General features: G+C 41.0%; 1 long non-coding RNA gene across 1 annotated transcript in view; it reads right to left on the bottom strand.

Annotated features, from left to right (window-relative positions):
- The window catches only part of LOC306664744, a 471099-nt gene that overhangs the window by 338413 nt on the left and 109547 nt on the right, over nt 1-23139 (bottom strand). The window lies entirely within an intron of this gene.

Genomic DNA, 23139 nt, shown 5'->3' with positions numbered 1-23139 from the left:
AATGTGGAGCTGTCTGTCCAATGGGGAGGAGCAGATAAGAGCCTTCTAATATATTTTTAACTTTGGGTGCAGTAGAATTGATTCAAGAATACAGAAAGTGTGCAAGAATAAAACACCAAGTCACTGGGGAAATGCTCTTAAATTGGGAATCCTCCAAGGTAACCACTGCATAGAGAGGACAAGTTGAGAACACTGTGGAGGCAGAGAACACTGTGTGGCCTGAGAAAGGTGTCAAAAGTAAGTACTAAGTACTGTCATTACACAGAATATGCACACACTCATACGAATACACAGACACACTAGAGACACACATAGTGACACATTCATCATGAACCTCTTTAAAAAACACCAGGCCTACAACATACAGAAAATTCCACAAAACATACTATACCTTCTCCTCTACACATTTACACCAAGATCACATCTCATCCCACATAGACAATTCTCAAACATCACACACACACACATATATATATATATATATATATATATATATATATATACCTATACCCACATTCCAGAAGCTCACATACAGGCACATTCTCATGGCCATCCTCTCTTACATTTGTAAGTTTCTTTCCTAGAAATCAGTTATTCACATCAAAGTGTTCCATGACCAGGTTCCTCTGAGATGTCTCTAGTACAGAATTTGAGTTTTTCTCCCCTTTTCCACATGAATGATTTTCAACAACCTTGGCCAATGAGCCTTTTTCTTCTGCAGGTCAAGAGAAAGGAAAGAATTATGAATATTAACTACATGCATGTTCAAATGAAGAGGAGCATGTCTGTCTTGTGAGAGACAGAAGGAGAGAAGAACTCCAACAAAAAGGCAAGAATTCAAACCATTGCCTTTCCTGAGAGGTGACCCTATCCCATGTGTCCACAAAAGCACAGTAATGGGCAGTGATGTCAGCTTGGACAGTAGCATAAGAGGAGAGGAAGGATGTGGACAGATCAGCAGAGCTGCCGCTTACTCAGGAGGAGAGTTCTTGGTCCAGATCCCCAGGGAGGCTGGTGGACCTGCAGAGCAGTTACAGGTGTTTGGGTTACTGCTGAGTCTTCCCCAGCTTGGAGGTCCTTCAGGACCATGTGCAACATGGGGTCAGTGAGGACTTTAGGTGTCAGGCTTTCCATTTCATCTTTGTCAGAATGAGGAGCCAGTGAAGGATGAATGGGAAGAAGGAGAGAAAGAAGCAGAGGAAAAGGGAGGAAATGACTTCTAGACATAATAAGAAAAATAGCTGGAGGTGAGGACAGGCTTATGGAGAAGTTACCAGTATCGGTAGGGAGACCTGAGTCCCATGGGGAACATGCTCTCCACTCCTAGAACTATGAGCCAGAGAGTAGAAGACAGGTGACAACTTGTCAGGAGTTAGGGAAGATACTACTGCTGACAGAAGATTTAGAGGGATTTTGTCCTATGGCTCTTCACTTCTGTAGTCTCCATATCTCATGTATTATTGGCTTGAACCCCCTTCTCTTCATGTTATACCTAGGGTCAGATTGTCTTCACTTCATTTACTCTATTATATTGTGTGCACTTCCAAGATCATTTTTGTTGTTGTTGTTTGCTACCTCCCTGTCTCCAATCAGAGAAACAAAAATAATAACATGATAATTTCACATGTGACAATTCACAGTGTTATATACATACATATGTTATGCATCTCTTCAATGCATCATTTCCCCTGTATGAGTATGTATCTGTGAAATGTCAATAATAAAGCTTCTTAAATTTTCATTTTCTTCTTTTTGTCCTTCTGATTACAGATGGCAAAGTAACAGACAAAAATCTTACAGTACTTTTGATTTGCATTTGCATTTCTCTAATTACTTGAGATAATGTGAATTTTTTCATATGTTTGTTAATCTATTGTATTTCTTCTTCTCTGAAGTGTCTGTGTAGTTCCTTAGCCCATTTATCAATTGGGTTTTTGGTTTTTTGTGTTAAGTTTTTTGAGTTTTTATATATCCTGAACATTAGTGCTCTATGTCTGGTGTGTGTGGCAAATATTTTCTCATTTTTATAGATGAGATTAAGACAATGATTTTGAATGGGAAGATACCTGAGATAATCAACTTATAAAGAAAGAGAGTTTTATTTTGCTCAGTTAGGGAAGTTTCAGTCCATGGCTGTCAGATTGCATCCGAGCCGGTGTCAGGGCACCATATCATGGAAGGGGCTCATGGTGGAGCAAGCTGTCCACCTCATGAAGATGTGAAGCAAATAATAATAACAATAACAATAATAAGAGGAGGGACAGGAGTCCCAATATCTCCTTCAAGGTCATGCATCAGTGACCTCACTTCCTTCCACTAGTTTGCATCTCTTAAAATTTCTACTTCCTCCCAATAGACCTCCCAATAGAGCTGTCACCAAGGCTTTCACTCAAGAGTCTCTGGGGAACCACAGCATGGCAACTTGACGAGCTTGAGCTTCCAGCTCCCCACCTGTTTGGAGGCTTCCCTGCAGGTCTCAGGTGCCCTCAGTTGTCCAGAAACTCATCCTCGTTTCTGGGCACCAGTGGAAACAAAGTTTAATGTGCTCCTCTCCACCCCACCTACCTCTCGTGGCCTAAATGCAGTTTTATGTTATTTAAAATATTTACTTGGTAAGTGGTGTCAGTGAAGGTCACAATCATTAATACTTACTGAGCCTGTATGATTCACATTCTTTGTGTACATTCTTCCATTTAATTGTAACTGAATCCTTTGGAGGATGTTCTGGATGAAATGAACCTGAAGCTTAAAGGATATGAAGGCTCTAATAAATCTTTCAAAGCCCCTGAGCTAGAAGTTATGGGAAATGATTCTATTTAATTTTATTTATGAGGTTAATTAGGAAGAGAAAAATTGCCAGAAAATTTGAGTCTCTCCTAGTTTCTGTCCTGTGATTCCATGAATCTGCTGCTTAATGAGATTTCATGCATATTGGGGTTTGACCAAACAAAAATTAGCATGTATAGCATGTTATATATAAACAAAGGACTCTTGATGCATGATTATTTGCTCTAATAAAAATGGACAACTGGGCTGTGGTTGTGGCTCAGTGATAGAGCACTTGCCTGGCATGTGCAAGGCCCTGGATTTGATACTCAGCACCACATATAAATAACTAAAATTTAAAAAGATCCATTGAAAATTAGAAAGTATTTTTTAAAAATGGACAACTGACTTATAAAACTGACCTCTTGTAAAACCAAAAAAATAAAAAATAAACATAAAAATAAAGGGAAGTTTCTCTAGTAGAGCCCGACAGGAGCTGCACTGCTGACACACTGAGTTAGCCCTGAAGTTCAGGGGGGACTTCTGACCCCCAGAATGTCATGAGAATAAATTCTTATTTTAATTCATAAATTTCTGGTAATTGTCTATGGAGGCAGCAGGAATGCAGTATGATTAGAACGACCCAATTCCTTAGATCTACACCTAATGAGAGTCATTAAGACTTTGGACAAGATTATTATTTTTCTGTCCTGTTTAAAAATCACAGGTCATTCAGTTAATAGTACCTTCGTATTACACACTAGTCTGGTCATGCAGCCACTTGTGATTACCTCAGGGAGTGTATTTTCTTTTTGAACCTGATCACCAGTCCTCTCCCAAAGCTCCTCCCCAGGGAATGTTTTACTCAGTTTCACCTGTATCCTTGGAAATGGATTCTAGAGCTGTCACCCACCATCATTTGTTTGTTCATTATTTTGAGTTAGAAACTAAAAATTCCACCTCCCCAAAAGCAGAAGTCAGTTACTGATTTCATCCTTGTAAATGTCCCTTTTTACAGTGAAATCATAGATTTGCAGGTCGTGTGTGTTTATTTTATGGAATGTTGCCTAATTGTTCTCTAATACAACTATATAAAGCAATACATTGAGTTATGAGGATTCCTCATTCCCTTATATCTAGACGATTGTTTGGTGTAGTTTAATCCTCTGACTGTTATCAATTAGTACATGCAAGATAGTATGTTTCTTATTTTTATTTCATTATTTAGGATTATTTTTGGTTATTATTTTTTCCACATTATTATTGCTGCATTATACTACATAATATTATATGGGATTTGTTTTTACATATCCATATATACACACAACGTAACATAAAATTTGACCAATATCATTTCCCAATATTTCCCTTTTCCCTCCCATCCTCCTTTCCTCTATTCCTTTCATCTACTTCGGTCCCTTTGATTTTCATGTGACCTCCCCCTACACTTTTCAGTTCCTTTTTCCACTCTACCTTCCACAAAACACAGAAACTCTCCAATTCTTGACATTCTGTGTTTGGCTTCTTTTGCTTAGTATAATGGTCTCAAGTTCCATCCATTTCACTGCAAATGACAAAATTTCATTTTTCTTTGTGGCTGAATAAAATTCCAATGTGCATGTATACCACATTTTTGTTAACCCGTTCATCAGTTTATGGACATCTAGGCTGTTTCCATAGTTTGGGTGATTGTGAATTGTTCTGCTGTAAACCCAATGATCAACTATCACTATAGCATGATGACTTCAATTATTTAGTATAAATATTGAGGAGTGGTATAGCTGGGTAATATAGTGGTTCCATGGCTAATCTTTGTGGAATGTCCATACTTATTCCCATAGTGATTGTGCTAATTTACAATTCCACCAACTGGGTAAGAGTGTTCCTTTGTTTCCACATCCTCTCCAGCACTTAATATTGTTTGTATTCTTGATGACTACCAATCTGACTAGTTTGAGATGAAATCTCAGTATGATTTTTGTTGTTGTTGTTTATGGGTTTTTGTTTTTTGAGTTTTCCTAATTGGTAATGATGTTGCACTCTTTTAAAAAATGTATTTTCTTGTGCTCTGTATTTCTTCTTTTGAGGAGTGTCTGTTTAGTCATTTACTCATTTAGAAATGAGTTTTGGTATGGAGGATTCAAGCCAGTGGCACTTAACCACTTAACCACTGAGTCACATACCCAGCCTATTTTGTTTCTGTTTTAAATTTTGAGACAAGGTCTTACTAAATTGCTTAAGGCCTTACTAAGTTGGTGAGGTTGGCTTTGAACTTGCAAGCTTCCTGCCTTAACCTCCTAAGTCAATGTGATTACAGGTGTATGCCACCTACCATGTCCATCCAGTCTTGGTTTCAAGATTGTTGAAATCGTTATGTATTCTCCATGTTAATTCTGTCAGAAGAGTTTGAGAGAAATGATTTTCTCTCATTCTGTAGGTTATCTCTTCATATTCTTAATTTTCTTTGCTGTGCAGAACCTTTTAAATGTGGTGTTATCCATTTATTAACTCTTGGCATTATTTCCTGAGCTTTAGGGGCCCAAGTGAAAAAGCTATTTCCTGTGCCTATGTGTTGGGAGTGTTAACCCTTCACTTTCTTCTAGGAGTTGCTTAGGTTCTGGTCTAAGTCTAGATCTTTGATCTCCTTTTGGTTAATTTTTGTTCAGGGTGAGAGATAAGGGTCTAGTTTCATTCTTTTACATATGCATGACTAATTCTGCCAGCACCAATTTGTTTAAAAAACTCTCTTATTGCTAATGTATGTTTTTGGAACCTTGGTGAAGAATCAGATGAGTGAGTTCATCTCTGTGTCTTCTATTCTGTTCCATTGGTCTATGTAGTAGTTTATATGCCAGTATCATGGAGTTTTTGTTACTATAGCTCTGTAGTAAAATTTGAAGGCAAGTATTGTAATGCCTCCAGCATTGCTTTTGTGGCTTATAATTTCTTTGGCCAATATAGATATTTGGGATATTTTTCCCATTGAATTTTAAAACTGTCTTAGTTAGTTTTGTGAAGAATGCTAGTGATTTGATGTGTATTGCAATGAATCTGTATAATTATTTTGTTAGTATGGACATTTAAATATATTATTTCTGCCTATGCTTGAATATGAGAGGTCTTTCCCTCTTCTTGGGGCTTCTTGAACTTCTTTCTTTAATGTTCTGTAGTTCACATATCTTACAAAGCTGAAAATCAGTTGATAAACATACTTGTTATTCAGTGAGCATTGGAATAAGAGAATACCCTGAGAAATGGTTCTGGGGATAAGAGAATGAGGAGGGCTGGGTCATAGTAATTATTAAGATTTAGAATAAACACATATTCAACTTAAAAGATAAGGTGAAGTCTTCACTGTGTGAAAGCAAAGTAAATCTGCCTCATAGATTCAACTCTGTATATGACATATATGTTCCCAGAAGATGTACTGGGCCTTAGGACAGTATCCAGGAGAGTGAAATCTTTTAGATTGACAAGAACAGAGCACCTGACAAAGGATAACTGTGGTGAAGCCCAGGGTTATCTTCTCCCTACCAATGAGGACACAATGAGGAAGAGGGGCAGAAGAGACCAGTCTGGCTGTGAAGATGCAGTAGTCTGTTTCCAACAACAGGAGAAAGTCAATAACTGCTGGGGTACGTGGATGGATGAGATGTTCTTAACACCCCCTCTACATTCCACCATGCCTCTCACCTAGGTTTCTACATCATGTAAACAGTTCTAATGAGATAAAGACTTACTTTATCTATGAGTCAAGCATGGTTATGAGCCTGACACTCTCTGGTTCTGCCATATTCTCAACCCTGAGGAGACTGAGGAATGAATTCCCTTTCCATGATCCATATCTTCTCTAATTTTAGTATGAAGAGCAAAAGTTCAAGTTAATGATAGAATTTCCACTCTATGAAAGTTACCGCCTTAGGTGATGGGCTTGAGCACTTCTGCAGGACTGTGAACACTGGACTGTGTGATGTCATCAACAGGTCATCATGCACTCCCAAGGCCTTGGTGACAGCTGGTCTCATAACAACCGTGATGCTGTAGTGAGCACTGCTCAGGACAGCAATTTGGTGAACAGATTGCATCGTTCCATTTCATTTGATGTTTTTGAAGGTAAATATTGAATTCCTAGCCCTCATCTACTCACTTTTTGAGAGTTGAACTTCAGAGACAAATTTACATAATCTGAATAACTTTTCCAAAGAGTAGCACCAGGAAGAGAAGGAAAAGAGGAACCATCTGAATGTACACACATCCCTCATCTTGCTAAGAAATTGAGGGGAATGTGTTAGCATATTCTCTGGGCCTAAGATGACCAGGAATTGCCTTCTAAAAAGGGAGACTTGTGGATTTCCTATTTGTGGCACAGAAAGGGAAAAGGGGGAGAAAAAGAGCAAGAGATGTGATTGAAGGAGAGAAGGAGGAATAAAGTGGTGTTTTTCTGTACAGTTCCTTAGATCTTTCTGAGTGCCCAGGCTGAGAGTAAAGAGAAGTTTCAGATGATCCAGGTCTTGTCTATGTGGCTTTGGATCCTGGCCACCCACACTGTGTACCTGTTACAGGCATATTGGTTGGCCCAGATTACTTTTCCTTAACAACAAAAAATTGCACTTCCTTTCATGAGAGTTCTTCTGAAGGCAATTGGAAAATTCTTCCAGAGTCCATTGGAGGAGATAAATGATGCGATGAATTTTCTAGTGGCCCCTTTCCTTTGAATGAAGAAGAACATGGCTCCTAGAGTGAGGGAGACATTGAAGGAACGCTGTGGGCTGAGCCAAGGCTCAGACTCAGAACAGCTCTCATGAAAATGGCAGGCCTGCCTCACCTCAAGGTGCAGATTGTACTATTCACAGTTCTCAGGGTGGACACCAGCAGTCAGCAGGAACTGAGGTGTTACAGGGACCCAATTCTCACTTGCCCCTCTGTTCATGGCGACCACCAGTATGTGACTACCTGCAATGGTTTAAGATTCTAGGTGGTGTGTGTGCACATCTACAGGAGGTGGCCTCATTCAGTCATTAATGATCACTGCAATGTCCTATGTACACACTTGAGAGATATAATTACTATGTGAATTCATTCCTAAGAGAAATTATTTACCCTTCTTTGATCATGAAAATGGGTAATCACACACTCACCATTAAAAAAATAGAATGAGAACTGTTTATATTTATCAAAAAATAACTCTGCTGAGAAATCAGTATCTGCCACCCATATGCAACAAGAGAAAACTAGTATACACTCACTGTCCACAAATCAATCTAAATTCATCATGTCATTTTCTTACTACTGCTTTTCGGGGCCTACTGGTTTCCTAGAAACTACTTCAATAGGTGACTGTGTTAAAATGAGGTGATGCTTGTAGGCCACGGAAGCATGGAGAGAGTCTACAGGAAATCAGTCAACAACTTTTGGAAGATGCAACATGACAATATAAAAATTCAAAAGTGCATGCCTTCCTGGGCATGGTGGTGAATGCCTGTAATCCCACTGACTTTGGGGGATGAGGCAGGAGAATAGCAAGTTCAAGCCCAGACTGGGCAACTTAGAGAAACTCTGTCTCTAAATAGACATTGAAGAGTCCTGGGGACGTAGCTCAGTGATAGAGCACCCCTGAATTTAATCCCAGTACCACAAGAAAAAATCGTGCATGTTCCTCAGTAACTACATCTCTAGGCAAATATCTTGTAGAATCATTCATCATGTCCACAAAAAAGGAATATTCCCTGTCCTAGTACTGAAATGAGGCTACAAGATAAAAAGAACCCAATGGTTCACCTACGGAGGATTGGTTAGGTAAACGTCTGTCCTCTGTGATACTAGGCAGCAGTGAGAAATGATGAAACAGAGCCAGTTGAATCAGCCTGGAGAGCTCTCTAAGGCACTGTCAAGGAAGAAAAGAGCTAGCCACATGAACACTACCAATAAAGTTAGTGAATATCATGCCAAGCAAAAGAAGCCAAACCCAAAAGACCAAAGATCAAATGTTTTCTCTGATATGCAAATGCTAATTCACAGTAAGAGAGGAAGGATATGGAAGAATAGAGTTACTTTATGTTAGGTAGAGAGGAGTGAAGAGAGGTATGAAGTGAAGGGGTATGAAGATAGGAATGACAGGAGAGTGAAACAGACATTATTACCTCATGTACATGTATGACTGCATGACCGATGTGATCCTACAATATACACAATCAGAAAAGTGAGAGATTACACTCCATTTGTGTATGACTAATCAAAATGTATAAATGCATTCTACTGTCATGTACAACAAATTAGAACAAAAATATTTTAAAACTTAAAAATTTAAAACTATATAAAAGAAAGTATATCTCATGCGTTTCCTACACTTCCAGAGTGTGTAAATGCATCACCAGGATCTAGAGTCAGACAGAGCGTCCACACAGAGGGCATTCCTTCGAGGAGATTCAGGTGGGCTGTGGTACTCAGGAGACATTAGTGTTGTCCACATGTTAATCAATAAATGATGTGAGTTAAATATCTTCAGTTGTTTTTATTCACCTTTACTCCTTCCTTTTTTTGAAATTTGGCAAAATGCATTTTCTTTTCCACACACTTCTGTGGTGTTTAAAGGCAAGATTTCTGCACTTCATCTTATACCCACCAATTTTTCCATCTTCTTCAAACTATACCACAGCCCTGCCCCTGGATAAGCAAGTGGTATGAACAGTAAGTGAATTTATAATTTTGATGAATAAATTGGTTGGTAAGGAATTGCTTTTTCTAAACACAGAAGAACTGATTTTTATTTTGATCTTATTATGACTTCATTGTTTCTAATTATAAAAATAATGCATTAACACTCTAATCGGAAAAATTCCTAACCAGTGATTTCGATGGAGGTAATTTTGCCCCTCAATTATTTTTGGCAGCATCTAGAGATACTTTTGATTATCCCGGCTGGGGGAGTGATGCTTCTAGCGCCTTCAGTGTAGATATCAAGGATGCAGTTAAATATCTTACTCTGCACAGGAAAATCCAACAATAAAAATTTATCTGGCCCAAAATGTCAATAGTGTTGAAGTTAAAAACTTCTAAATACGCCACACATAAGTAACATGTAACTATTTAGGTTCTGCTTACAGTTTTGTTCAATCCTCAGAGAGGATGGGGGAGGGCCTGGGCTCATGCTTTAACACTGAACTGGTAGATCATGACCAGAATGACCAGAGGATGGACAGGAGGTGGAGGTCCCCGATGAAGACCAGGGAGGGCAGGAAGATGAGCATGTAGAGTCTGGAGTCCATGGTGGGCACTGAAGCACTTTCTCATTGCCATGGTGGTTGTTGGGGGTCTCCTTGGCAGCTTCCTTCACCTAGAGGAGGGGAAGAAAGAAAAAGGAAAAGACCTCCAATCACAAAGCTGTCCTGCTGGAAGAGGCTCCTGACTAAAGGCTCAGTGTGTCAGCCAGGAGTTAGGGCGAAATGAGGCGGGTGAGTTCTCCATGGAGGTCTTTATGGTTATTGATGTAGGCAACCCATATGTCTGAGCCAGGTGAGATCACTTCTTATATAAGACAGAAGCATGGACAAGACATTTTGAGATTTCTCTATGCCCTGTGTCTTCAGATGAGAATCAAAGAAAAGGCACTGTACATAAAGCGTTAAAACCTCAACTGTTTTGTTGACCAACCCTGCTTGGAAGCAATCCTAAACTGAAATTCCACTCATCTCTCATCCTACACTCTCTTTTTACGAGAACTCTCCCTGTTAATAGATGTCAGTGAGAAACACAAAATAGACATAGCAGAATTCTAGCTGAGTGACTGTCATGAAGAAGTCCCCAATGTACCTGGAGATGGGAAGGAGGGAATACAAAGATCATTCTTACTACAATGCAAGCCTCCAAGACAGATAAATGCTTTCAATAGCGCTGTTTTTCTAAGTCATCACAGACCCTTTTTAGCAAGTGACGAGGACAAGCATGTCAGTCTAGAGCTTTGGGAGGTGAGACACTATCTGTGTGTTTTCTGAGGTCCTCCTTCTGTCTTCTCTGGGTTGCTGCATGGGGTCAGGGAATCAGGAGAGCACAGCACAGACACCAAGACTCCTGTCCAGTCCCTTGGCCTCCTCTGTACCCACCTGCTGCCTACTCCTCCTCTTATGGGAGCCCTTGACATAAAAGGCCAGGAAATGGATCCCTTCACAGTCTGTCCTTAAAACGTGGACCCAGAAGCCACCCTAGTCTTACATAAAGATGGAGAATTAAGTGTATCCTAACAGACTGCTGGTAGAAGCACAGTTGTACAACAGCTGGTCACAACCTAAAGGGCCATGAAAAGGAAATTGATCATGTTATTGACTATTCCTAAATGGAACACTGTACTTCAATTAGAAGGAATGTTAATTCCATTTGTGCTAAGAGAGGAAAACACCTATATGATTTAATGGGAAAAAGCAAATTTCTGGAGTATACACATTAAGGTCCATTTGCACACATAAAAAATTTAAGAACATGTGTATGTTTGTAGATATACAGAAAATTCCAAGAGGATATCCATGTAAATGTGACCTGTATTTACTTTTTCTTTTCACTATATGTCCTTCTTCCTTGTTTAAAAAGTGCTTTTACTATGAGCACAAACTTTGTTAGAAGGAAGTATGGTGTATAGAACAGAAGGGAAGAAGAGAGGGAGAGAAGGGGAAAGGTGAATGGCCAAATCAGGGGTCACAAACAGCAGCAGCAAGGAAACAGTCCCTGCTCCATAGGGCTAGCAGGTGGCAAGACCTCAGAGAACTCATCAAACACACACACACACACACACACACACACACACACACACACACACACACACACACTTGCCTTGCCTACCTACCGGGCTCCCCAGGTTCAATGTCTAGTGGTGAGAGAATAAAAGGAAGGAGGGAAGGAAGGATGGACAGGGTTGCACAAAGGCCTAGAGTACCTGGGAGGGATATTCAGAGACGAGCAGGGACTGCTTCAGCATCTCGGAATTGAGAAAGTCCCAGGCCCTGTCCACGCCCCCACGCCTGGATTGTCCTGTCAGCAGCCTAGGTCAGCTCCCTTCCATTGGGGCTGCAGATTCTGGTAATAGAGCCTGAGCTCAGCCTCCCCACAATGTCCTCCCTGGCCTGGTCCAAGACCCAGAGGTCCACCCCCTTCACCCCTGCTTAGGAAGGCTGCCAAGCAAGGAGCAGCCTTGGCAAAGGATACTTAAGAGTTTGGTATGAGGAGGGGGAACAAGGGCAGGAGAGGAGCACCTGTTTGGTTCCCCATGTCTTCCTCTACTGACACACCCACAGTGAACCCAGCCGCCCACATCACACACACTCACTCAGAAACAGGCATGCTAGCTTCACCCTCCCTCCATCCCAGGTCCATCTATTAAAACTCTGGTTGATTTTCTTCCTGATTGAAAAAAAGAATGTATGACAACCCTTCTCATTGAGTCTCCTGAGCAAAGAAAGTGCATCAGCTGCGATCTTTCGCTAATTTCCCACAAGTTGGGAAATCTTGAGATCCCATCTGAAAATGGACCATAATCCATGAAGCCCTAGGGAACCAAAAGCATAGAACTCCCTCTTTATTCCTATGCCTCTCACCTCTGTAAGTTCTTTGACCATGTTCTTCAGGTAACCTGGACTAATTCCAAGTCTCCCATGATGATCTGATCATTTTCCTTACCTTAGTTATGGAGGGCTCTGGCGCTCCTCAGCTGGAGAGGACAAGGAGGCATCCCTTGGAACTGGCTGACATTCTTTGTAGGCAGGTTAGGATGCTCGGGGGTGGACTCAGATGCTCAGCACTCTGGGCTTGTGGTGCTACTATGAAGGCATCCACCACAGAGCTCCCACATCGTGGGCTCTCCCAGCACAGTGGTGGATGTGTAGTTTCTTTTTTTTTTTTTTTTTGATCCAGGAATTGAATCCAGGAGGGCTTAACCACTGAGCCACATGCCCCCTTTGTATGTTTTACTTAGAGGCAGGGTTCTGCTAAATTGCTTAGTGCCTCACTAATCTTCAGACTCTGGCTTTGAACTCTGGATCCTTGTGCCTCAGCCTCTCCAGACACTAGGATACTGGTTTCCACCACTGTACCTGGCTAGGTGTCAGCACTCTCATTCTGAGTCCATCTGCCCAGATACCACCTTTGCCCACAGGACTGTGGACTGGACAACAAAGTTCTTGCAGCTCCTGCTGCTGCTGTCAGCTCCAGTTCTCTCATGTGCCACCTCCCAGCAGTCGGGAAGGTGCAGGTTAGCTGACTCCACTGTTCTGGGCCTGAGGTGAGGCTGAAAACCATGGCAGACGGGCTTTGGAGGAGAGCAGCTAAGCTCATGGCAGCCAGGAAGCAGGGAGAGAGAAAGGAGCCTGGGAAGAGATGTAGTCCAGGACCACACACCCAGTGTCCTGCCTCCTCCAGTCACCTCCCACCACCCACCGTGGGCACCCAGCTGTCCATTCAAAACATTAATCATCTGTCTTGCTATTTCTACTTTGTCAAACATCTGAAAATTTACTTTTTTCTTTAGTCATAATTTCTACACTTGTGTGTATAGTTTTTGTGTAGACATACATTTGGTGATCATAATAATCCCTTTGCTATACTCCTTTTAGGGACTCTGTAAGTCATTTCTTAGTCTGTGGGAATTTATGGCCAAAATAATTGTTTCGCATGCATTTTGAAATAAGAATCATGGACACTGAGTTATTGACAATCATATAGGCTGTTAGAATTTTATCATTATCTGTGCACTGCCTTTTGGTTGAAAAGAGACACTAGAATGGAAACCCAATACCAGGTGAGATCAGGTAGACTGAGGTGTATTCATTAAAATTCCTGACCAGAAAAACATTTGAGTTGAACAATGAAAAGCATACTTGCATCCAATTAAAAAATAATTTATCCCACAATGTTGTGTGAGTTTTCAAGACAGGAGGAATAGATGCGGCATAAGCAAAAAGGTGAGTGACACATATAGAGACACCATGGGAATTGAGATGGTGCTGGAGGTCCTGGTAAGACAGAACAGGATGGAAGAGTCTGTGGCAGCTGTCCCTGACCAGGGCTTAAGGGACCTGAGGACAGAACACTATTCTCAGGAAACTGTATAGTGTAATTGGATCCATCAATTCCCACACTGTCCACCTTCTACCTGCATTCCAAGAGAGTTCTGGTCAAGGTTCTCCAGTCTTCTAACCCTAAGATTATTCTCATCTTCTTTCTTGACATTTCCATTTATGTTTGAGTTGGTTTTGTTACAAAGTAAATGTTAACCTATTTCCATCAGAGGCTATAATTATTATTTTCTTGCATCATTTGACTTTTCTTTAAAAAATGTTTTCTTTGAATTAATTATATTTTTTCTATTCTTCACCTTAAACCATCTATATTTATGTACCAATTATTAAATTTGATGCTACCTTTAATTTCAGATTCTAATTAGGTTATTTATTCTCTCATATATTTCTTCAGTTTCCCTATTTTCCAGAGCTCTGAATTTTCCAAATACTTTTTTTTGCTTGACCTGCCCTTCTTAGAGTTCTAGTTTGTTAAATCTAGATTGTCTAAATTTTATAGCATGAAACATTCTTTTGTAATTGCCATTTCATTTCTTTTGTTAATGTTTAGTTATCAAATGTTATTTTCTTTTATTCTCCTTTGCTTTATTCATTATGTTTATATTTGCTGTGTCAATTCTTTCCAACCTTTTGTTCAATTTCAGGTTTCTACTCTCATACTGCTGTTTTTACTATAGGTGAATTCTCTCTGAAACTCTGTGATTTTATTTTGTTATAGCAGGATAAGGAAAGAACACTCTCTTCTGGTCATCCCCAAAATGTCAGCCTCCTAATTCCTGGAATTTACCAATATGTTTCCCTGCATAGTCAATAAGCTTTGTAGATGAGATGAAGTTGAACATTTTGGAAAAAGGTTATTCTGGATCATATGGGTAGAGCCAAATAATCACAGTGCTCTTCATGAGGGGAGGGTAAGGATGCCAGTAAGAGTGGAGATGTAACCATGGAAGCAGGTGTCCAGTTTCATGCCTTTTGAAGATGAAGACCATGAACAATAGCTAGGGATTACAGGAAGGTCTGAAACCTGGGGGAATCAAAGGAAAAACATCCCCAAGTGGAGCCTGCACCCAGGAGCAGCCCTGCTGACACCTTCATTACAGGCCCTGACACCCTTAGTGGGCTTTCCACCTCCAGAACTACAAGAAAATATATTTGTATATTAAATCCTGAAATGTGGGTAATTTTCTATGGAAGCAGTAGGAAACCAATGCTATCAGAACCACCTTTCCCTGATGTAGGCCTATGTGAGGCATTTTGATTTTGGGTGAGATTATTTTTGTCCTGTGTAAAATGGTAGATTATGGAGTTAATGATACCCTTAGTATTACATAGGATCCTGTTCCTGAAGCCACTTGTGCTTATTTCAGAGAGTTCTATTTTCTTTTGATTCCTGTTCAACAGTCCCCTCCTCTTGCTTCTTCCCAGGGAATATTTCATTTGTTATGTATCCTTGTAAATGATTTCTATAGCAACTACCCAACATAATTTGGTCATTTTTTGCTTTGATTTAGAGACTACAAATTCCAGCTCCCCAAGACAGAAGTCATGTTGTGGATTCATGCTTGTAATTTTCCCTTTTTAAGGTGAGATCATAGGGTTTTAGATTCTGTGTGTATTTTGTGAAGTATTGCCTAACTCTCCTCCAATATAGCTACATACACTGATACTTCCTTTTAGTTCATGAAGGCTCCTCACGCCTCTGTATCCTCCCAATGAGTTGGAACAGTGTGACCCTGTAATTTGATGTGTGCAAGAGAGTTATCTTTTAAAATTTTTCTTTCTATAAATAGCTTACAAAGTTGAAAATTAGTTCATGACGTTATGTGGGAAGTGGTGACCTAGCTCAGGATATCTGACTGTCTTGCAGCAGGAGTCAGCACTTGTTCTGGGAACTTCCTGTGCAAAGGTGCAGGTCAAGATTGCCCCGTTGCTATGGTGACACCCTGCTTCAAGAGGTTGTGTGCAAGGCCTGGGACTATGAGTCTTGACCCTGAGTTCAGACACCAACTGCCATGGGTAGGGAAACATGATCACAAAAAGATACTTATAATTAGCCACTCTTCAACTTGCCTGCTTTCAAGTAACTTGCTCTCAGAAAACCCTTTTTGGTGATAAATCCTATGTAATAAATGTGTTGATCTAGCTCTGTGTCATTGTTTCTCCATCATAGGTTGGTGTTCCACGTAGTCCAAGGTTTCTATGTTTGTCTGTGTTTTCTGATCCCCCATCACCCCTTGCTGATTTCTGAATTAATAGCTGTGCAGGTTGTGGCAAAGTTATAAAAAAAAAAAAAACAATTTACCTGTCATTCAGTGCGCATGGTGAATAGGAAAGCACCCACAGTGTTAGGCCTGGGGGTACAGGAGAATGAAGGGGGCTGGGTCATGGTAATTAATAATATTTAGAATAAACCTGTATCCCACTTAAAAGACGAGGTTCATTCTATGTTGGCTGGGAGGTAAAATAAGAACCTCAGAGCTTGATCTCTGTATAACACGTTTCCAGAGGACAAACTGGATCCTGGGACAGAATTAAGGAGAGTTAGACTTTTGGGCTTAATGAGAAAAGAATTCTAGAGAAAGGCTAGGTGTGGTGAATCCCAGCGTTATCTTCTCCTGCCAATGTGCAAGTGATGAGGAAGAGTGGTGGAAGAGACAGGTCTGGCTGTGAAGGTACAGGAGACTGTTGCAGCAGCAGGGGAAATCCAACAATAGGAGCAGGGGAGAATTGCAGGGGTAGGGAGGCAGATCAGCACTCTTGGTCCACTTCATGTTCAGGGTCCATTTTTGCTTGGGGTCTTCAAATTTCCCATCCTTGGACACTACAGAGAGATGTCCGCAGATGGACATTCTTCACTCAGGACACTCCTGAGAAGTTACTGCACTTTCTTTTTTAAATCAGAAAGAAAATAAACTCGTGTTTTATTGGATGGACCTGAAATGGTGGGAGGGTGGACACTAGTGTGTCTGTAGCTGAGTGTGTGTGGTGCGGGAGGAAGGGGCTCACTGGGGTGTGTCAGCAGAGAAGACGTGGGGATCCAGGTGCATGGAGGTGCTCCTCTCCTGCCTCTTGCTCCGCCAAATTTTGTCCTCCTGCCCAATCTCCAAGCATCCTTTGGCTCCCCAAGCCAGAGCTGTAGCAGGGCTATATTCTGGGGCCAGGATCAGACCAGGGAGGACATTGTGGGGAGCCTCACGCTGGCTGTCCTCCAAGTCAATGGAGCCCAAACCGAAGGAAGGAGACCAGGGCTGCTGACAGGAAAATCCAGATTTGGAGTTGTGAAGGGGGCCTGAAAAACTCCCTGTTCATCTCCAAATGGCCCTGCCACTGCTTCTGGGGCTTTGTGCTACCCTGTCCCTCCTTCCCTCCTTCCTTTCATTCTGTTATACTACCCATTTAGATGGGGAGCTGCGTGAGTGTGTGTATGTGTGTGTGTGTGTGTGTGTGTGTGTGTGTGTGTGTGTGTGAGGGGGTGGGGAAGAACACCCTGAGGTCTTGCCACCTGCTGGGTCTATGGGACAGGGACTGTTTTCCTTGCTGCTGCTGTCTATGACCATTGTGTTGGCATTTTACTTTCCTCCTTCCCTCCCTCTCTTCTTCTCTCCTGATCTATACACCCTTCTAATAAAATGTGTGCTCATAGAAAATACGTTTTTAAATAAGAGAGAAGGGTACAAAGTGTAAAGTGAAAGTAAATACAGGTCACATTTGCATGAATATCCTCTTGGAATTTTCTGTATACCTACAAACATACACACGTTCTTAACTATTTGTGTGTACAAATAGTTCATACTGTATATACTGTTCAGAAACATGCCTTTCCCCATCAGATAACTCAGATGTTTTCATCTGTCAGCACATATGGAATTACATTCTTTCTACCTGACGTCTTTAATCTAACTAACATTCTTTAAGATGTCTACAAGTATTCAATTTCCCTTTGATGATCCTTTAGATTTTGACCAGCTGTTATACAACTGGGCTTCCACCAGCATTCTGGGTACATTTATTTCTGTAAATGAGACTAGATTGGCTCCATGTTTTAGGGAGAGACTGTGAAGGGGTCCATTTCCTGGCCTTTTATGTCAAGGACTCCCCATGTGAAGTGGAGTAGGCTGGCAGGTGAGTACAGAGGAGGCTGAGAGGCTGGGCAGGATCATGGTGTCTGTGCTGTGCTCTGGTGATTCCCTGACCTCATGCATCATGCTAGAGAAGCCATAAAGGGGACCTCAGAAAACACAGAGATGGTGTCTTTCATCTCCCAGAGCTCTAGACTGACATGCTTATACTTGTCACCTGCTGGATAGGGTCTGTGATGACTTAGAAAATAGCACTATTGAAAGCAATGTTCTCTCTGAGAGTTCTGCATATGTATTTTAATGACCTTTGCCTTCTCTCCTTCCCATCTCCAGGCACATTGTGGACTTCTTTCTCATGGTCACTCAGCTGGGGGTCTCCTCTGTCAATTTTATGTATCTTGTTGACAATTTTAAACAGGTAGAATTCTGGTAAAAAGAGAGAGTATGACCAGAGGTGAGTGGAATTTCTGTTTAGGATGCTTCCAAGCTAGTTTGGTTAACAAGAGAGGTGAGGTTTTTACACTTATATACAATGCCTTCATTTGATTCTCATGTGAAGACCTAGGGTGTTAGAGAAACCTCAAGATGTCTTGTGCATTCTTCTGTCTTCAATGGATCAAATGCAGCTCACATATTTGGGCTCCTAACAACAGTAACTGTGAAGACCTCCGTAGAGGGGTCACCAGCTGCAGGTGCCTCTAAGGCCTAGTTCACACACTGAGCTCTTAGTCAGGAGCCTCTTCCAGCAGGTCAGTCACTAGTTTGTGATTGGAGGCCTTTTCCTTTTTCTTTCTTCCCCTCTTCTAAGTGATAGAAGCAGCCTTCGGGACCACTACCACCTGCCATGACAATGAGACCGTGATTCTGACACCCACCATGGATTCCAGACTCAACATGCTCACCTTTCTGCCCTTCCTGCTGCTGCTGGTCTTCATTAGGAACCTCCAGGTCCTGTACATCTCTCCCCACTGACCAATATCAGCATGCTGGTCAGTCAGTTCACTGTTCGGGTGTGAGCCCAGGCCCTCCCCACCCTCTTAGAGGAGTGAAGAAACTCAGTAAGCAGAACCTAAACAGTTATATGACACTTATGTGTGGTACATTTAGAAATTTTTAACTTCGACAATATTGACATTTTGGGGAGACAAATTTTTGTTGTTGGATCTTCCTGTGCATAGTAGAATATTTACTGTGTTCTTGACATCTACCTGAAGGGTTAGGAGCACTTCTCTTCCAACTGCGATAATGAGAATTTTCTCTAGATGCTGCCAACATCCTTTAGGGGAAAATCTCCCCCCTGAAGACTACTGGTGTGGATTATTTAAAATTACATTGTTAATCTATGATTATTATACACAATTGGAAACTAATGAAAACATACTAAGATCAAAATAAGGATCAATTTTCTAATTCATTCTTAAAGTAATTCTTTACCAACCCATTTATTCAGTCCTCAAAACTATAAAATCACTTATTGTTCACACCACTTGCTTAGCCCAGGTGGGTGGGTCTGTGGGATAGTTTGAAAAACATGGAAACAGAAGAGTTTAGAAGATCAGGTATGAAAAACCTGCCTTTACATACAATGGCAGTTTGTGAAAAAAAAAATGAATTAAATTTGGACAAGAATCAAAAAAAAGGAAAAGAGTAAAATAGGTGAACAAAAAAAGTACTATTAGAAAATTCATTATTTCATTTATTTCCCCAATTGCCCTCAGAAGGACTCTAATGAAAGGAAATGCAGTGTTTTTTGTTTGTTGTTTGTTTTAAGGAAAAGTAATCTGGATCAATCACTATGTCTGTGACAGACACACAGTGCCTTTGTGTGGCTGGCCTGGATCCAAAGCCATATAGACAAGACCTGGATCATCTGAACCTTCTCTTTACTCTCAACCTGGGCCCTCGGGAAGACCTCAGGAACTGTACAGAAAAACACCCCTTTCTTCTTCCCTCCCTCCTTCAGTTACATGTCTTCCTGTTTTTCTCCCCTTCATATCCTCTTCTCTGCCACTAACTGAAAATCCCCATGTCTCCCTTTCCAGAAGGCAGGTTCTGGTTATCTTAGGCCCAGAGAATATGTAACTCACACCCTGCAACTTCTTAGCATGCTGGAGGGTGAGTATGCCTTCAGATGTTTCCTCTTTTACCTTCTCTTCCTGGTGCAAATCTTCGGAAGGCTACTCAGACCAGGTAACTTTGTGCAGCTCAACTCTCAAAAAGTGAGTAGAGGATGACTAGGAATTCAATCTTTATATTCAAAAACAAGAAATAAAATGGAGAGAGACTATTTGTTCACCATATTGCTGTCCTGAGCAGTGCTCACTACAGCATCAGGTTGCTATGAGACCAGCTATCACAGATGCCTCAGCAGTGTATTATGACCTACTGATGACATCACACAGTCCAGGCAGTCTTCACAGTCCTGCAGAAGTGCTAAAGCCCATCACAAGTTAAGGTGGTAACTTTTATACAGTGAAAATTCTATCATTAACTTGAACTTTAATACTTAGCACTTGCACCCAAAATTAGAGAGATATATGGATCACTCAAGGGAAATTCTATGTGTCTAGGGACACAGCATTCCTCAGTCTCCTTGGTGATGAGGATGACAGTACTAGAGAGGCATAGGTTGAGAACCATGCTGACTCATAGAAGTGAAGGTTTATCTCATCCGTACTGTTTACATTATGTAGAAATGCAGGTGAGAGGCAGGTTAGATTGTAGTTTGGGCTTGAGAACATCTCATCCATCCTCACACCCCCAGCAGTTTTTGAATTCCCCTGCTGCTGGCAACACTCTCCTTATCTTCGCAGCCAGACTTGTCTCCTCTACTCCTCTCCCTCATCATCTACATATTGGTAGGGATGAGCTAGTCCTGGGCTTCAGAACACCTAGCCTTCCTCAGGTTAAGCCTGAAGATCTCACTCTCCAGGATTCTGTTCCAAGGCCCAGTTCACTTTCTGGAAACATGTAGGATAAAATTAGTGACATAACTGCAAAGAAATGAATGTGGAAAATCTAGTTTTGTGTAAAATAGACATGCTGAACACGCTCATAACAGAACCAATAAATAGGCATCAGAAAGAAACAGATGAAGCTTATAATTTAATATTTGGCACGTAAATTTATATAAAGTAAGGGGAAGGAAGAAAGTTATAAGTGATTCAAAGATGATAGACTTTATAAAAGAAATGATGCAATGAACTAATGAGTAACAATTATGGTTTCTGAATTAAATTGATTAAAATCTTTCTAATAGATCCAACTCACAGGTTAATATCTCAAAGTTAAAAATGAGTGAAAAAATTCATTGAATAATCATTTATGTGACACACTGAGGCCATTTTACTTGTGTCTTATTACTCTCACTATTTACTATCAATTTAAGCAGGATAGTTTCCATTTTCAAGATAAAAGAATTTATTCAGAAAAGGGGAAAAGATGCAATGAAGGAGTAATTCTACAGGATTGAGGTACTCAGGTTGTCATTTTGTTTTACCTCCGAGCATACTTAATGCATGTCCCCAATCCACCAAGGACACATTGGATCCACTGAAGGTAAGGGTATCCTTTACTATTTCAGCACAAAGTTTCACTTCGTTCAACTAATTTAATTGTGTCTAATCCCAAAGACAGACTTTAACTTTTGCCTGTTACATTGCCATCTCTAGTCAGAGAGACAAAAAGAAGAAAATGAAAATTGAAGAAGCGTCATTACTGACATTTCACAGTTATATACTCATACAGAGTAACTGATGAAGAGTGATGCATAACACTTGTAAGTATAAAACACTGAATTTTCACCTGTATATTATCATGTTATTGCTTTTGATTCTCTAATTGGAGACAAGGAGGAAGAAAACAAAAACAAAAAATGATCCTTGGGAGCCCACACAATAAAATAGATTGAATGAAGTGAAGGGAATCTGTCCCGGGGGATAACATGAAGACCAGGTGTTTGAGCCCAAAATGAGATATGGAGACTCAAGAAGTGAGAAGCTGAAGTACAATATCCCCTAAATCCTCTGTCATCAGCACTGCCTTCCCTTAACTCCTGACAATTTGTCATCAGTCTTCTAATCTCCTGTTCAAGGCTCTAGGACTGGAGAGCATGTTCCCCGTGGGACTCAGTTCTCTCCAACTGTACTGGTCACTTCTCCATAAGCCTGTCCTCACCTCCAGCTAATTTTACTTACTATGTCCAGAGGTCATTTTCTCCATTTTCCTCTGTTTCTTTCTCTCCTTCTTCCCTTTCATCTTCCTCTGGCTCCTCATTCTGACAAAGATGAAATGGAAAGCCTGGCAGCTAAAGCCCTCACTGACCCCATGCTGCACGTGGTCCTGAAGGACCTCCAAGCTAGGGAAGACCCAGCAGTAACCCAAACACCTGTAGCCTCTCTGCAGGTCCACCAGCCTCCCTGGGGATCTGGACCAAGAACTCTCCTCCTGAGGAGGCAGCAGCTCTGCTGATCTGTTCACAGCCTTCCTCTCCTCTTATGCTACTGTCCAAACTGACATCACTGCCTCTTACAAGCTGATATCACTGCCCATTAGTGTGCTTTTGTGGACACATGGGATAGGGTCACTTCTCAGGAAAGGCAATAGCTTGAATTCTTGCTTGTATTATTGGAGGTCTTCTCTCCTTCTGTCTCTCACAAGACAGACACGTTCCTCTTCATTTGAACATACATGTAGTTCATGTTCACAGCTTTTTCCTCTTTCACTTGCCCTGAAGAAGGAAAAGGCTCATTGAACAAGGTTGTTGAAAATCATTCATGTAGAAAAGGGGAGAAAAACTGAGATTCTGCTGAATTCTGTACTAGACTCATCTCAGAGAGACCTGGTCATGGAATACTTTGATGTAGTTAATTGATTTCTAGGAAAGAAAATTTCAAATGTAAGAAGAGAGGATGGCCATGAGAATATGCGTGTGTGTGACCATGTGGAATGTGGGCAAATGTGTCTGAGATGTATGGGAATTGTCTGTGTGGCATGTCTTATCTGGGATGTGATCTTGGCATAAACCTGTGGAATAGAGGTTGTGGTATGTTGTGGGATTTTATGTACTTTCTATGCCTGGTGTTGTTAAAGGGGTTCATGATGAGTGTGTCTCTCTCTGTGTCTCTGGTGTGTCTGTGTATTTGTATGACTGTGTGCATCTTCTTGTAATGACAGTACTTAGTACCTAATTATGACATCTTTTTCAGACCACACAGTGCCCTCTGCCCCCACAG

Source organism: Sciurus vulgaris, assembly GCF_902686455.1.
Source record: "Sciurus vulgaris genome assembly, chromosome: 6".
NCBI classification, from domain to species: domain Eukaryota; kingdom Metazoa; phylum Chordata; class Mammalia; order Rodentia; family Sciuridae; genus Sciurus; species Sciurus vulgaris.
Note: the sequence above shows the minus strand (reverse complement) of the source record. Positions and strands in the feature narration are given on the sequence as shown.